We start from the raw sequence: 16,537 nt of genomic DNA, 5'->3' as shown, positions 1-16,537 counted from the left end.
AAAATTTGCCTATATTCCAGGTTTGGTGAGAGTTCTATTTTTTCTTTCTCATATAGTTAATAGTCATTGCATGCTGTAAAATGTTTTTAATACATCAGATGGAGATTATATATGCTTTTTCCTTTAGCATGTAAACATGATGAATGACATTATTATTTTAAAATGTTTATATGATCTGCATTTCTTGGAAATTCAATTTATTCATGATGTAGTATCTTTTATATACTGAAGAATTTTATTTGTTAATATTTTTCAAAGATTATTGCATCTAAATTCATAAAGGATACTGGTATATGTAATGGTTGATTTTATACATTAGCATGGCTGGATTTTATGTATTCAGTTGTTTGGTAAAACAAGAACTGACTTGATTGTTATTGTGAGGGTATTATTTTAGCTTTATATTTGGAAATAATTTTAATCTTACAGGACAGTTTCAAAAATAATATAAAACCCTTATATTGGTTAGCTAAATCTGCTGAAGCGCAATATACCAGAAATTATTGACCTTTACAATGGGGATTTATTAATTTATAATTTGCAGTACTTAGGCCATGAAAATGTCCAAATTAAGGCATTAGTGAGATGATACCTGGACTCTGAAGAAAGGCTGACAGTATATGGGACACCTCTGTCACATGGGAAGACATATAGGCAGCATCTGCTGGTCCTTTGCTCCAGGATTTTTCACTTTTAACTTTGTTTCCAGTGGTTTCCACTTTGTGCATCCTCTCTAAGCTTCTCTGGGGGCTTTCTCTCTAAGTTTTTTGGGTTTTTGTTTTCTTCCTCTAATAAAGAATTAAGACCAACCTTGAATAGGGTGAGTCAAATCTCAATTGAAATAACATAATTTATAAGAGGTCCATTCTACAATAGTTCTACACCCACAGGAAAGGGTTAAAATAATTAGGCTGTTCTGAGGTACATAACAGCTTCAAACCAACTCACCCCTTAAAAAAACTCCAATATACCCCACTACCCCAGATACCCAGATTCACCAATTCTAACAGTGTTCTACCTCCACCGTATTATCTATTTATCTATCTAATCACCTATTTTGTGAGCATTTTAGAGCAGGTACATACATCATACTCCTTGACCACATAATACCTCCATATACATTTCCTACAAACAAGAATATTCACTTATGTAATCACATTAAATACAATTATCAAGGTCAAGAAATTTAATGCCATAAAGCCTGCACTTTATATAACAATTTTAATGGCACAACAATATCCTTTGGCACCTTTTCTCCTCCATTCTTAGATCCCATCCATTCTCAATAATTGTGTTTAGTTTTCATTATTGCTTTAGTTTTATTTTTTTTTAATTGTGTGAACATATATAAAACATAAATTCTCCCATCTCACCCCCTCACAAGCATATCATTTGGTGGGAAAATCTCTTTCCCAATGTTGCATACCCTCCCCACCATCCATTACTAGAGTTTTCACTTCACCCCAAACACTCTACACTCGTTTTGCACTAACTCCCCATTACTCCTGCCCTGCACCCCTAGCAACTTGTAGTCTACTTTCTGTTTCTGGGAATTTTCATATTCTTCCTTTATGGTTACCATGGGGCTGAAGTTTAACATCTTAAACTTATAACAGTGCTGTTTGCTTTGATTCAAACTTGAGAACTTTTGTTGTGTGCATAAACTATGTTCCTATAACCCTCCATCCCCCACCTTTATGTAGCTCTTATCACAAATGACATATTTATATATAGTGAGTTCAAAATCTCTGGATTGTCATTATATTTTATGCATTTGCCTATTAAATCCTGTAGGAAATGAAAAGTGGCTTTCCAATACACAAAATTATAGTACTGCTATTTATATTTATCCATTTCATTACCTATACCAGACATCTTTATTTTTTTCATGTGGTTTCAATCAATTGTCTAGTGTCCTTTCCTTTACACCTGCAGAAAGCCCATTAGCATTTCTTGTAGGGCTGGTCTAGTCATGATCAGGAATCATATCCAGGGATATTGTCTTAATTCTTTCTGCATTTTTGAAAGACATTGTTTTCCAAATATGGAATTCTTGGTTGGCAAGTTTTTGCTTTCAATACTTTAAATTTGTCTTCCTGTTGCCTTCTTGGCTCCATGGTTTCCAGTGAAAAATCAGCACTTAAACTTGTTGAGGTTTCTTTGTATGTGACATGTTGCTTCTTTCTTTCAGCTTTCAGAATTCTCTCTTTAACTTTGGTATCTAACAGTTTGATTTTGATAAGGCATGGTGTGGGTCTGTTTGTTTTTTTTCTGTTTGAAATTGGATGAGCATCTTGGATATGTATATTTATGTCTTGTTTAATTTGGAAAGTTTTTAACCATTATTTCTTTAAATATTCTCTCTGTCCCTTTCTTTCTTTTCCTTGCAGGACTCTCATGATGCATATTGGTATATTAAATGATACTCCATAAATTCCTCAGGTGCTGTGCTTTCCTTCATTCTTCTTCTCAGACTGAATGACTGCAGTTGTCCTATTTTTAAGTTCACTTTTTTTTTTTTTTTCTTCTACCAGCTCCAATCTGCTGTTGAACCCCTCTGGGTAGTTTTTAAATTTCTGTTAGCCTGATCTTCAGCTCTGTTAGGTTCCTTCTCATAATTTCTATCTCTCTATTGATATTGTTTTCACATTCATCTGCCATTTTACTGATTTCATTTAGTTCTTTGTCCGTGTTTTGCTTTAACTCTTTGAGTATATTTAGGACCATTTTTTAAGTCTGTGTCTGGAATGTTACAGATCAAATCCCCCTCACGGATGTTTTTTAGTGTTTTAATCTTCTTCTCCAGGACTATCATTTCCTGCTTCTTTGTATGTTTTGTAACCTTTTGTTGAAATGCAAATGTTTTGAAATTTTAGTGCATTATCATTATCCCTTAAGCTTGTATGAGCTAGTTATGACAGAGATTTCCTTAAATACCACAATCTAAAAAAATTAAAAGAAGGAAAAAAGAAAACATCCTTCCCAGTCTTTGCAGACTGACTGTGATGGGTGCTCTCCTTCAGGGACTATTCACACAATGAGTTTGGAGAATAGCTCCAGCCAAAGCCTGTGATCCTCCCTCATCCTTTCTGAGCATGCCTCCTGTTTTAGACATGCACCTTTGTCCCTAGCAATTTCCCCGTTTATGGGGGTTAGGAATGTCCCATCTTCCCTAAGAAACAGCTACCTCATGATCTGAGCACTGTACTGAATGTCCTAGAGCCAGCAATCCCTTTCACCCCAGGCAGCAGAAGTTGACTACTTTCCCACAAAGTTCTATAGAAGAGCTCGTTGAGCCTTCTGCTACTTATACAGAGTAAGTTCTAGGACAGAGAATCCCTCAGGTCACCACCAGGAAGAGTTGGGCAGACATACATGCTCCCACTATGTGCATGAGGATTACTCTTCTCCTTCTGGAATCAAGACGAAGGATATATACTTGGAGTGCAGGCCAACTCTGAGCTGAGCCATTGAGGGTATGGGGAGGGTCCAGTCATGGTTCCATGATATCCTACAGCTTTTAAGTGGCTTTTTTCTTGATACTGTGCTCACTCTGTTACTGCAACCCTTTGACTGTTTTCTGGATCTTTCAGAAAGCTATTTTTGCCAGTTCTTGCTGTTTGTCAAAAGATTATCCGGGGGAATAAAGCTCTTAAACATGTTACTCCATGGTCTCAATTGGGGTGGTCCAATCTGAAGGTATTTTTTAGATGAATTAGCATCTATAGTGAGTTGATTGTACCTACAGTGCATTGAGTCTACTATCACTTGGCTTTGTTAATTTCCAAATTTATTTGTCTGTTTTTGACATCAGCCATTTCTTCTTGAAACTTTGATATTCCTTCTCCTTATTGTATATTTTATTTGCTTTTCTCTTTTGAGTTTCTTCAGATAAACCTAGATCTTTTTATTTTTAACATTTTTATTATGCAATATAACATATATACAAAGAAAAGAAAGAAAAAGCTAACTTTTCAAAGTACACTTCAACAATAAGTTACAGAACAGATTTTAAAGTTTGTTAAGTGTTACTATTCCACTATTTAAGATTTATTCTTCTAGTTGTTCCAAAACACTGGAGGCTAAAGGAAATATCAATATAGTGATTCAGCAGCCAAACTCATTTGTTAAATCCAATTTTCTCTGTTATAACTCCTCCTTCTCCTTTGATCCTTCTCCCAATCTATAGGGACCTTCAGGCGATGCCCGTTCTGATTTTTCCATGTTGAGAAAGGTTGTCACCATTAAAGAATAGTGGGATGTATTTAGCTGATAGTCTTGGAGAGGCTGATCCCTCTGGGTTTTAGGATTTATTTAGCTTAGGCACTCTGTGGAAATTATAGGTTCCAGGAAAGCAAACGTAGTGCATGAAACATTTTTAGAGTCTCTCATTTTGAGCCTTAGGTGTTCTTAAGGATTAACAAGAGTGATATTAGTTGGGGTTTAGCAAACCGTGGCAGTTAGCACTATCTAACTGAAGCTTCCATTAAGTGTAGCCTATTGAATAGCCCTTGACTATTTGATCTCTCTTAGCCACTGATGCCTTCTTTCATTATACTTCTTTTCTCCCTTTTGGTCAAGAAGGTGTTATTGATCCCCTGGTGCGAGGGCCAGACCCATCCCTTGGAGTCATGCCCCACATTGTCAGGGAGACTTTCACCCCTGGCTGTCATGTCCCACATAAGGGTGAGGATAATAATTTTCCTTGAGGAGTTGGAGTTAGAGAAAGAGAGAGAGAGGCCATATCTGAGCAACAAAAGAGGTTTCCTGAAAGCAACTCTTAGGCTTTGTGATAGGTAGTCTTAGCTTCTCCACTACTGAAATAAATTTCACAAGGACAAGCCTCAAAATCAAGTGTTTGGCCTATTTTCTTGGGAGTCCCCAGTAGTTGAGATGGTACCTGGGGTTTCCCAGATGGGAGAGTTTAACAGTTTCATCTTTTTTTTTTTTTCCTTTGAACCCTCAAAGGACTCTACCAATACTTTTTAATTATCAGCGAACTATAGTCTGAGATGTGTCCAGGTATTACATTAAGCTATTCAGAATTACAAGGTTTCATTCCCATTCTGAACTCCAGGATTTTAAGTTGTTTAAATGAGCTATCCAGACAGGTTGATTTAGATTGTGTGTTACAGAAAATTTAGGTTCTAGACATAATAAACCTCTCTGCCTTAGGTCTCACACAATAAGTGAAGCTCTAGAGTACATACACTATCGTCTTTACCCTGAATTCTGATTTACTTTAGTTCCAGCCAGTTTGGTTTTGTTTTATCCCTAACTGAGGCCTGATCTCCTTTTTAATTACTTTAACTGTTATTGTATATAGCTATGCTACCTTTCAGTACTATAGCACTTCATTTCTGGGTGTTCGGTATCACACAGTTACTCAAAGTTCCAAGGATAGGTATAAGGGGTATGGGGGAAAATTAAATAAAGTTCAGTGTCTCAGAATCTAGGAATATACCTCTAACTTCAGCTAGGTGTGACTGCTATAAGGGCTTACAATCTAGGCTCCAATTCTCTTATAAGTATTTTCTGAAAAAGACGTTAGCATATTTGTTTTTGTTTCTAGATCATTTTGCACAACACTTTGTCCCCAAGGTTTATTCAAGTCCATTGCATGCCTCTCAACATCCTTCCTTTTTGTAGCTGTACCATATTCCATCATATAAATGTATCACAATTCACCATTCTACTTCTTACGCATTGTACCCTTTGCCCCCCTCCATCTATTGGGCATCATGGGTAAAGTCCAAAATATACAAACCATATCTTAAAGTATCCTCACTTGGTTGCATAATCAGCAACACTCTCATTTTTAGATAATTTTCATTGGTCCATAGTGACAAAGAACTAACAAAAACAGTGCCACTAACTATGAAATCAAAACTAGCCTTTATCATTTGCACCTCCCCTCCAGTTAGTTGCCCCTGGTAGTGCTTTGGTACTGTTGATGTCTTCCTGTTTACTATTTTTTTTTTTTTATGATTAGATGCTTAATTTTATGTAATCCATTTCCCACAACCATTGTGATTTTCACAGATTGTTCCTTTTTTCTTCTAAGGAAACAAATTACACTGATTACTTTCCTAATAGCAAACCAGTCTTACATTCCTGGTATAAATTCAACTTAATATATTATCCTTTTTATTGGCTTTGCTTAATATTTTGTTTAGGATGTTTGTGCCTATGTTTTTGAGTTCACTTGGACTGTATTGTCCTTGTCTGGGTTTGGTGTCAAGGATATACTGGCATTGTAGAATGAGTTGGTCTAGAAGATTAGAAGATTGCAAATTATAGACTATATTTAATGAAAACTGGCTGTTATCAAACTAGTCAGATTATCTATGTCTTGTGTCAGTTGTGATAAACTGTATTTTTTCATTTCATCCAAAATTTCAAATTTATTGTTAGAAAATTGTTCGTAAGTTTCCTGTTTACTATTGGCCATAGCATGCATTTTTAGTTTTCCCCCCATACATTTTACTATTGAGTCTTTGTCCAATATCAACCCTTTGAAGTAATTCATGCAAGAACTTATATATAACTTCAGATTTAATCAGTTGGATACATGGCAATATATATCCCCTTATTTAATTATATCACCTTCAATATGGCAATATTACTTACAACACAAATAATTTTTTACCATCATTTCTGTCCATTCTCTTGCATCTAAGTTCAACCTCATTGGATAGACTTTTCCTCATCTCTAACAGTTCTAGGTCTGCTATATTCTACAATGTATCCTCTGAGATTATCTTTACCAGAATCATAATAGCAAATTAAATGCAGTATCCATCCCTTTGTGTCTGACTTATTTCATCAGCATCATGTCCTCAAGGTTTATCCACGTCATATGCTTTAGGATGTCATTTCCGCTTATAGCTACATAATATTCCATTATATATATATCACATTTTGTTTATCTACTTTTCTATTAATGGACATTTGTATTATTTCCATTTTTTGGCAATTGTGAACAGTGCTGCTATGACCATTGGTGTGCAAATGTCTGTTTGTGTCACTGCTTTTAGCTTTTCTGGGAATATACTGAATATTGGTATTGCTGGATCATGGGGCAACTCAATATTAGTGTGAGGAATCACCAATGTTTCCACAGTGGCTGCACCATTATAGATTCTTTGTACCATCAGTGAAGAAGTGTTTCAGTTTCTCCACATCCTCTCGGTTTGTTGTTTTCTGTTTACTTAATAATAGTCATTCTTATAGGTATACGGTGATATCTCTTTATCATCTTAATTTGCATTTCCATTATAGTTAATGAAGATAATCATCTCTTTATGTGCTTTTTTTTTCATGGGCAGGAACCAAGAATTGAACCCGGGTTCTCTGGCATGGCAGGCAAGCATTCTTGCTGCTGAGCCACCGTGGCCCGCCCTTTTTATGCACTTTTTAACCATTTGTATTTGCTCTTCAGAAAAGTGTCTATTCATATCCTGAGCCCATTTTATAACTGTTTGTTCTTTCGTTGTTGAGCTGTTTAATTTTTTTCTGTACATAGGATATCAAGCCTTTATCTGATTTGTGGTTTCCAAATATTTTCTTCCATTGAGTTAGTTGTCTCTTCACCTTTTTTGACCAAGTCCTTTGAGACACAGAAGCTCTTGATCTTAAGGAGTTCCCATTTATATATCTTTTCTTTTGCTGCTTGTGCTTAAGGTGTTAAGTTTAAGAAGGTTCCTCCTATTACTAGATCTTGGAGATGTTTCCCTACATTTTCTTCTAGAAGTTTTATGGTACCGGCTCTTACACTTAGGTATTTAATCCATTTTGAATTAATTTTTTATACCTACATCCTTTTTTTCTGGTTTTATACCTAGATCATTTTAAATCTTTGTTTTATCTTTTTCTAATAGAAGGCTTTTAAGCTGGAATTATTTTTTCTATGCCTGCTACTTCAGCTGCATCACTCAGTTTTTCATGGGACATTTTCATTTACATTCATTTCAAAATATATTCTAATTTCCCTTATAATAACTTCTTTGAACTATGAATTATATAGAAAATGCTAGTCAATTTTCAAATCATTAGAGATTTTCCCAATACTTTTTGTTGTTGGTTTCTCATCAAATTCCATTATGGTAGAAGACATATTATATTATTCAGCTTGTTTTATTTTCCAACACACAGTTAGTCTTGTGAACATTTCAGGTGCAATTGAAAAGTTATGTGCAATGTTTTATATGTATTAATTCTAAAAATATGTTAATACTCTTTCTTATTGTAATTCAATTCTTCTCTGCATTTACCAGTTTTAAGTTAGTTTATCACTTACTGGTGGAAAAATAGTGATTATCCTACTTTGATTATGGATTTGCTCATCTCTCCCTTCAATTAGCATTTATCTTTGGCATTTTGAAGCTCTGTTTTTAAGTATGTATTAAATCTCTTAATACATACTGAGACTGTTGCACCTTTTTGATGAATTAACTCTTTTCACATTCTGAAATGCCCCTCTTCCTTATGCTAAATGTTTCGTGTCATATCCTCTTACATTGTTTTTGTTTTCAAACTCTCACTGAATTTATATTTTAATTGTGCTTCTTTTAGAAAACATACCATTGGGCCTAATTTTTAAAATTCATTCTGACATATTCTAACTTTAAACTGAATGTTTGATCAATGCTCATTTAAAGTGATTATTGACAGGGTTGCAGTTGTTTGTATTTCTTTATTTAATAGTTTGTCAAGGTTTAAAATATGCATCTTTCATTCATGACTGCCTAGTTCAACAGCATTTTACAAATAAGATTACAAATCTCATAGCACACTATCGTAATTTCTCTAGAAATAAAAAAGATACTTTAACCTAATTAAGAAATAACAAAAATATCTTGTTTATCCATCTATTTAACAATTTCACTGCTTTTTATTTATTTGAGTAGATCTGAATTTCAATCTGGTATTATTTTCCGTCCAGCTCTGGAATTTCCTTTAACATTTCATTTAATGTAGTTCTATTTGTAGTGAGTTCTTAAACTTTTCTTTATCTCAACCCTGACTTCATTTTAAAGGCATATTTCTGAGGCTGTAGAATTCTGGAGTGAAGAATATATTTCCCAGCAGTTTGAAGATGTTGATCCATCTACTTGCTGTTTGCATCTGTTTCTGATATGAAATCAACACTCATTATGTTACTGGTTTTCTTCTGAATTATTTTGAATTTTTAAAAAATTGGTATTCAGGAATTGATTATAAATAGGCTTGGTGTGCTTTTATTTGTTTATTTGTCCTTCTGTGGATTTCTTTGAGTTTCTTGAATTTTTGGATTTATAGTTTTCTTCAAATTTAGAAAAAGTCTAGCTATTATTTCATCAAATCCATTTCTAACCTACTCTCTACCCTCCTATTCACACCAATAGCACCTCCTATTGGCCAACATATTCCTGATGCTCTTTTAATATTTTCTCAACCTCTTTTTCCCTCTCTATGGCTCATTTAGGTAGTTTCTAGTCTCCTGTCTTCCCATTCACTGCTATTTCCCTCTGTCGTGTTTAATATGCTGTAACATCAATTCAGTAATATTTTCCATTTCCGGTATGTTCTTCCAGAATTTCCACTCATTCTAATTTATTGATTCCTTTTCTGTGTTAACATTTCCTATTTATCCCCTCATTATGTTCATTATTTTTGATCCTTGAAAATATTTGGATTTACTATTATGAAGTGCTCATCAGTAATTCCAATATCACTGTCATTTCTAGATCTGGCTCTATTGATTGATTTTTCTCCTACTTTGGTTTGTATTCTCCTACTTCTCTTTTCTACTAGTATTTAATTTGTATTGGACATTATGGATCCTGTGTGGTTGAGTATCTGCATTTTGTTGTCTTCGTTAGGAAGTATTAAGTTTTATTTTCGTATGTGTTTTTTTATTTCAAAATTCACTTCATTTTATTGTCTACATTTTGTTGACTTTTTGATTGACTATTTTCAAACTGTATTGTTTCTTTTATTGGCGTATAGTTCTATGAATTTTAACATACATATAGATTTGTGTAACCACCACCACAATCAGAATTAGAGTGTGATTGTGTACCAGTTTAATGATTTTATTATATTTAATGCTTATTTTTAGCATTTCTGGTGGTATGTATGGAATAGTCTTTACTCAGAGCCTACATTAGAGCAAACTCTATAAATTATGACTTTTTGCAATATTGACAGAATGACCAGATACTGAAATTTCTCCACTCTGGCTTGCTGGAATTCATATTTCCCAACCCTGTAGATTTTCACCTCATAGCTAAGGTGGACTTTTTTTACCCCTCAGTGTTTGTTTTACTCCTGATCTTTTGTGGTCTTAACCTACATTTGAAAAACTCAATGTTTGGTGGGAAATGCAAAATGACATTCATGTAGACTTCTGGAGCTCTTTTTCTGCCCAGATCCTTTATTTCCAGTATGTTTTCTCAAAAATGTGAATTCATCCATTAGACCAGACACTGATACTTTCTACCTCATTTCAGTAAGTCCACCATACACTGTTTGAACATCTGTCTTAACCTCAGATTTGAAATTGTCTTCAAAAAGTAGGAGTGATTTTTGGGGTTACCCAAATTGTTTCTACGCTTTTGATAGCCCAACCTCTGTTATGTTTTGTGAAATATATCCTTTAAAATTATTTTGGAAAGGGTGTAATTTAGACTTTGTTTTAGTCTTTCTTTATTACACTTAGGCTATGTTCATTGAGAGTTTATTATGAGATTATAATTTAATTTTGTTTATTTGTTTATACTGGTGCTGGTGAAAAGTCTGTTGATAATTTCTTTATATGCCATCCAAGCTTTCCTCTCGTTTTAAGATCTCTTTTGTTTTAGTATTCTGTAATTTATTTACTATATGTCTTGGTATGGAATTTTTTTACTTTACTTATTTACATAGGACAGAAATCAATGTGTTCTTTATTTGTCAGTCTCCTGTATTTCTTCAATTCCAGAAACTCATTTATTTTCTCCAATCTGTCCTTTAATTACTTCTGGTGGTTGTATATTGAATGTTCTTATTCTATTTTCCATATCTTCAAGCCTATCTTTCTGATATTGTAACTCTTCATTTCCCTGTGCTATAATATTAGTTTCTTCTTATCTTCCATATCACCAATGATCCCATCATCAGTGCTAAATCTAATGCTTACCTTGGTTGCTTATTTTTCTAATGTTAATAACAATGGATTTTATATTATTTCAAAGCTTCATTCTGTTTTCCTAAGCTGTGGGGAGACTATACAAGTATGTTCTATTGATAACACACTCATCCACAGTCCATGACTTAGATAGGTGTTTCAAACCTGAAGTGATACTTCTGACTCTCTGATACATTTCTTGGGGCTTCTGTAACAAAGTAGCACAAACTAGGTGGTTTAAGATTAGAGAAATCTATTATCCCACATTTCTGGAGCCCCTATGTCCAAATCAAAGTGTCAGTAAGGACATACTTCTTTCAGAAGTCTGTCAGATTCTGGAAGTGGCTTTTGGCAACCCTAGCATTCTTTGGCATATGAAATAACTCAACCTCTGCCTCTAGTATGTGTTTTCTTTTCTGTCTATCTGTGCTCATATTTTCAATGGGCCATAGTTACATTGGATTGGTTTCATCTAAACTAATAGTATCTTCAAAATCCGACTAACAAATTGGATCATATTCATGAGACCAAGGGTTAGGACTGGTTTGGGGAGAAAATTCAGTCCATGACATTCTCCATTTCACAGAGCTCACTCCTTCTATGCTACTTATGAGTCAGTTTGCACTGACTGTACTATAGATTTCTCTTTTACTGTTTAACTCCTGAGAATGTTCGATTGTAATTTTGCTTCAAGGTAGATTACATACTCATATTTATGATCAGTACTATTCATTTGGTAATTCAATGTATTTGTAGTAGTAAGGGAGTTTCTACGTATCACCTTGTCTCCAATGTGACTTATTTTGTTATTAATGACTAAAATATTATAGAATTATAGGGGCAAGTGCACACAATTTTATGCATCTTTTTTTGCATTCTTTAAATAATTTTTACAAAAACACAGTGTCTAGTATACTTTTTAAAATTTAATTGAGAAAGTTAACTTTTTGGTTACTTTTTTGGTTAAGTCAAGAAGGATTCAATTATTTTCTAGTAAATGATATTGTTAATTGTGGTCTATATCTGGTACAGTGATTTGGGCTGGAATTAACACAAACTTTGTTACACAATAAAGAAGTCTATTGTTTTACCAAATTAGAAATCCGAAGGAAAGTAGAATCCTGGCATTGCATTATGAGTGGCCTATTGACATAATTAGGCTTCAGATATATAAAACTTTTCAGTTCTTCAACACAGTGTCAGAGTCAGTGGTCTTGATGGTTACTCCCTGATGATCATAAGATGCCTACTAGGGTCAGTTCTCCCTTTTTCTTGCCAAGCAATGGAAGACAATGAGATAGAGGATAGGAAGAGAAAGGAAGAGAATACATCTTCCTTTCAATCTAGGCTTACTTATTTACCCATTTTGAGCATCGACAGTCATCTGGAGGTTTCTTTAACACTGTATTGGCTAGATTCTAATCAGAATCTATTCCTGGAGCTGCAAAAGAGATCTCTTTTCTCTGAGTTATTTTAGGGATGGAGGAGAAGATACAAGATGTCTGAACCAAATTAGGTTTTACTAAAAAAAAAGAGCATATTGGATGCTGAACAGCTAACCAACATCATGAAATATCCTGCAGCCACCAATTTCATGAGCACTGTAAAACTTATGGAGAAGGAAATCTGGCCAGAAAACAATAAAGGCATGTTTTGGCATCAGCCTGGAAATTATTTGCCAAGGTCGGGATTTATTGACTTTTAAGTTATATATTTATTTGAAACACCAAAGCAATTGTACTTCCTCAAGGAAAGTTTTGGTACAATAAGTAGGGAAAGCTCTAGAGAGAGTGCTACTGTTGAGCTAATTAGAGTAGATATATTCATTTTTATAATTTTTCTGTTTTAGATGACTTCAAAATGGAGAGAAGTTAGCTGGCCTTTCTAAATCTTGATTATAGTAGCAAAATATTTAGTGTATGACTGATGCTTTTCTAATTGATTTTCATATGTTCAATAATTTAAGGCATACAGATACTTTGGAATATTGATTAATTTTAGTCCTCCTTTTATAGTCAGGAAACAAAACAAAAAGTCTGTGAAATTTTCAAGATGACTTAGTTGGAGAGTAGCAGAGATATATTTGAAATCAGATAGTGTCTCTATCTGGTTTTACTGCCCAATATGAAACAGTCAGTTAATAATAATTTGCTAAGCAATTCTTTTTGGAGCATCTCAAATTGATCAAGTGCTCAGAATAATTAAGGGAATGAGCAACTTTCTCTTTGAAAACTGTTTTAACATTTTGCTGCTTCCAAACTTAACTTTCCACAAGTAAGAGATTAGAATCCATTAGCCAATGTGGCCTCTAAACTTTTCTGTCAACGTCACTATTGAGCAGAGTGTGACACTTTATTGAATTCAGGCTTATGGTTAACCCTATAACTTCTTATAATTCCAAAGAGATCGCATTAAAATTTTACTGATTATTTTAACAAGTACACTAACAATAAACATATGCACTTTAACTTACAGTAGAGATGTGTTTGTCCTTCAAAGACTTAAAAGTCTTGAAATATATGTGTATAAATGATAATTGAATGTAAAATAGCAGTGCCTTGTCATGTTCTCGGGTTTAATATATATATATGAACATATTTATACAGTGGCTGAACTAAGTCACTCTTATAAAATTGATGCTTTTTCATTTTATGGTTCTGTCATCTTATCTTTGTATTTCATTTCAAGTTTTCTGAACATCGATAGCTAGCTTGGAGAGAAATGTGAGATCCCAGAGAGCTTTTCATCCTGAGCTACACCAGGAAGAGTTTTCTGTGCTTATTATACTTGTTCTGTAAGTGAGTCAAGGTAGGGAGTGACAATTTTATTTCAGATTGCACTTCACCCTTTGTGTAGATAAGGAAAGATTGTCATGACCTCCCAGGAAGGCACAGACTCCATTTACCCATCAAGGATAAAGTATCTACATGAGAAACAGAAGCCTGCTTCAGAGACAAAGGAAAACCTAAACATCACATGATAATGCATTCCACTTCAAGCTGGAAATCTGATAAACATATGAGTACAAAAATAGTGCTTTAAAAATTCTTCTCATGAAAACTGTTTTCTGCCAAAATCAGAAAATTGGGCAGAATTAACTTGATCTCATAAAAGTCTACCTGGTTTATCACCAAAGATGTGTTTCTAAAAAAATTAAAAGCCAGGATATGTGTTTGTTTTTTAGAAATATTTTCATTGTGTTAATGCCAATAAGAGAACTGTAACAATTGCTACTGGTTAATAGCTACATATGTGTTTGTTTGTTTGTTTTTTTTTTTCCTTTACAAAGGAGTGGAAACTCTCTTTCTTAAAAAGCCATAAGCAAAATTTTTTTAAAGTACAGAAAAAGGAATAAATGGGGGAAAGGTACCATTTTTAATGAAACAAATGAACAGAATTAATACCAACCACACACTCTGACCACACATGGCCAAAGGGTGTAGGTGTCAGTATTTTTTCTTCTCCCTGTTTGAGTCTACTAGCCAGCTTGATAACAGCTGGCTTCTTGCTCATTTATGCGTACCAAGTACATAAACAGCACCCCATTCCTAGTAGATTTGCAATAAATGTTTGTTTAGTGATAGAACAAATGGAAAAGATTCTATACGGTATCTCAAGAGAAAGCATCCAATAAAGTAATTGCAGTCACAATTATTTTTATTCATATATTCATATAAAATTGCCATTAGAAGAACATCACTTTCAATAATAGAAATTTACATAAAATATGTTATTCTTGAGCAAAAAACAGTACTTTTCATATGCAATAATTTCTGTTTAAAATGAAGCAAAACATTGTATAATTATTTCCACTCAAAGTTGATTTCCACTAATTATATATGAATGTTAAATGTAGTATATTTTCAGCTTGATATATACTGTAAAGACCCAATAAATTTTATTTAATATTATTAAATATATATGTGCCTATATATTTATGTTTCTATACACATAAATGTTTTGATGTAATGTAATGTACGTTGAATATTCACTAAATTTTTTATGAAATATTTATACTTAGATATACAATAAATCAAAGGTCTTATTGTAAGAGACTTCAGGCTTTGACTATATTAGCACAGTACTATTTGGGTGCTTGTATCTTTAGAATATGTTGTAGCATAAAGGAGGTTGAGAAGGAACTATATATCCCTTTAACTCAAATGTCACACTCTAAGTCAGGAATTGAAAGCATTAGTGTCATGGTTTGCCATATTTACTATGACGAATGCCATATAATGCATTGGCTTAAACAGCAAGCATTGACTGTCTCATGGTTTTGAAGGCTTGAAGTCTAAAATCATGCTGTCGGTAATAGCTGTGCTTTTTCCTGGAGTTGGTAGCACTGTAGTGACGGAAGCCGTCTGTCACATGTCAGTGTCCTTGGTCTCCTCCTGTGGCTGACTGTCTCTTCTGGTTTCCTCTGTCTTCTGGCTTATTTCTCTGAGCTGAGAATTTCTCATCTTTATAAGCCTCCAGTAATAAGGGCTAAACTCACCCTGATTCAGTTTGGCCATGCCTAAACAGAACCTTAAAAGATCTGATTCACAAATAAGTCTACACCCTGACTCACCTTAAATATTTAAAAGTACTATTTACAGATGGGTGCATACCCACAAGAATATAGATTAATATTAATGTGTTTTCTTTTGGGGTACATGATTCAATCTACCACAAATAGTAACATAGAATTATCATTCCACGCTATTCTATCACAAACCAATGAATACACATCAGATCTTTCTGCTATATACTTACACTCCTCCCAATATTTCCCTGGTTGCCTTGAGCTTGAAAACTGCTGGTTGCATACCTGTACCACAAACAGAAGTGTACACACTGATTTCAGAAATATATCACAGAAAAATAGGATTCATTTTGTTATGTGAAGAGAAAATGCTTATGAATAGACTCCAATACACATACACTAATATTTACAAGGGTGCAGTAAATGTTTACTTATCTGGATGGCCAGGCTCGTAAACCCCAATATAACTGGGCTAGCCGATCAAGCTAGCCTCTGTTCTGATTTGTCTGAGTCAGTATGCACTGGTTGTTAAACATTTTAATATTACAACTGCAGCTAGCTAATAGGTGTTAAATTTTTTTGAGACTACTGAACCTTTATTGTACTAGTGGGTCTCTCATGTGTGTAGTATAAATAATTGCTGGAAGGAGTACTCTGGATTTTAGAAAAGAAGGATTAAGAAGAGTCATTCTCAAAATAGAGTAATCATTTGATCACAACCACTGCTTGGAAAATAAATAGATCAAGTTGTATGTGTTTCCCGGCCATAGGCATTATTTAGCTCCAATTTTCTCTCTTTCTCTTTTGAATTGCATATTTTAGCAGTTAAAAAGTCACTAAGCTTTGAGCAGGTCATGATG

At 33.9% G+C, this 16,537-nt stretch overlaps 1 long non-coding RNA gene across 2 annotated transcripts in view; it reads left to right on the top strand.

The window, feature by feature from the left end:
• LOC143686355 (uncharacterized) overlaps positions 1 to 14,176 on the top strand; it is a 175,612-nt gene extending 161,436 nt beyond the window's left edge. For both annotated transcript variants that reach the window (XR_013177087.1, XR_013177085.1), the window contains one exon: positions 13,838 to 14,176. This is a non-coding gene — a long non-coding RNA (uncharacterized LOC143686355). The remainder of the gene's footprint in view (positions 1 to 13,837) is intronic.
• The last annotated feature ends 2,361 nt before the right edge of the window (positions 14,177 to 16,537 follow it).

Source organism: Tamandua tetradactyla, chromosome 6 (genome assembly GCF_023851605.1).
Source record: "Tamandua tetradactyla isolate mTamTet1 chromosome 6, mTamTet1.pri, whole genome shotgun sequence".
NCBI classification, from domain to species: Eukaryota; Metazoa; Chordata; class Mammalia; order Pilosa; family Myrmecophagidae; genus Tamandua; species Tamandua tetradactyla.
Note: the sequence above shows the minus strand (reverse complement) of the source record. Positions and strands in the feature narration are given on the sequence as shown.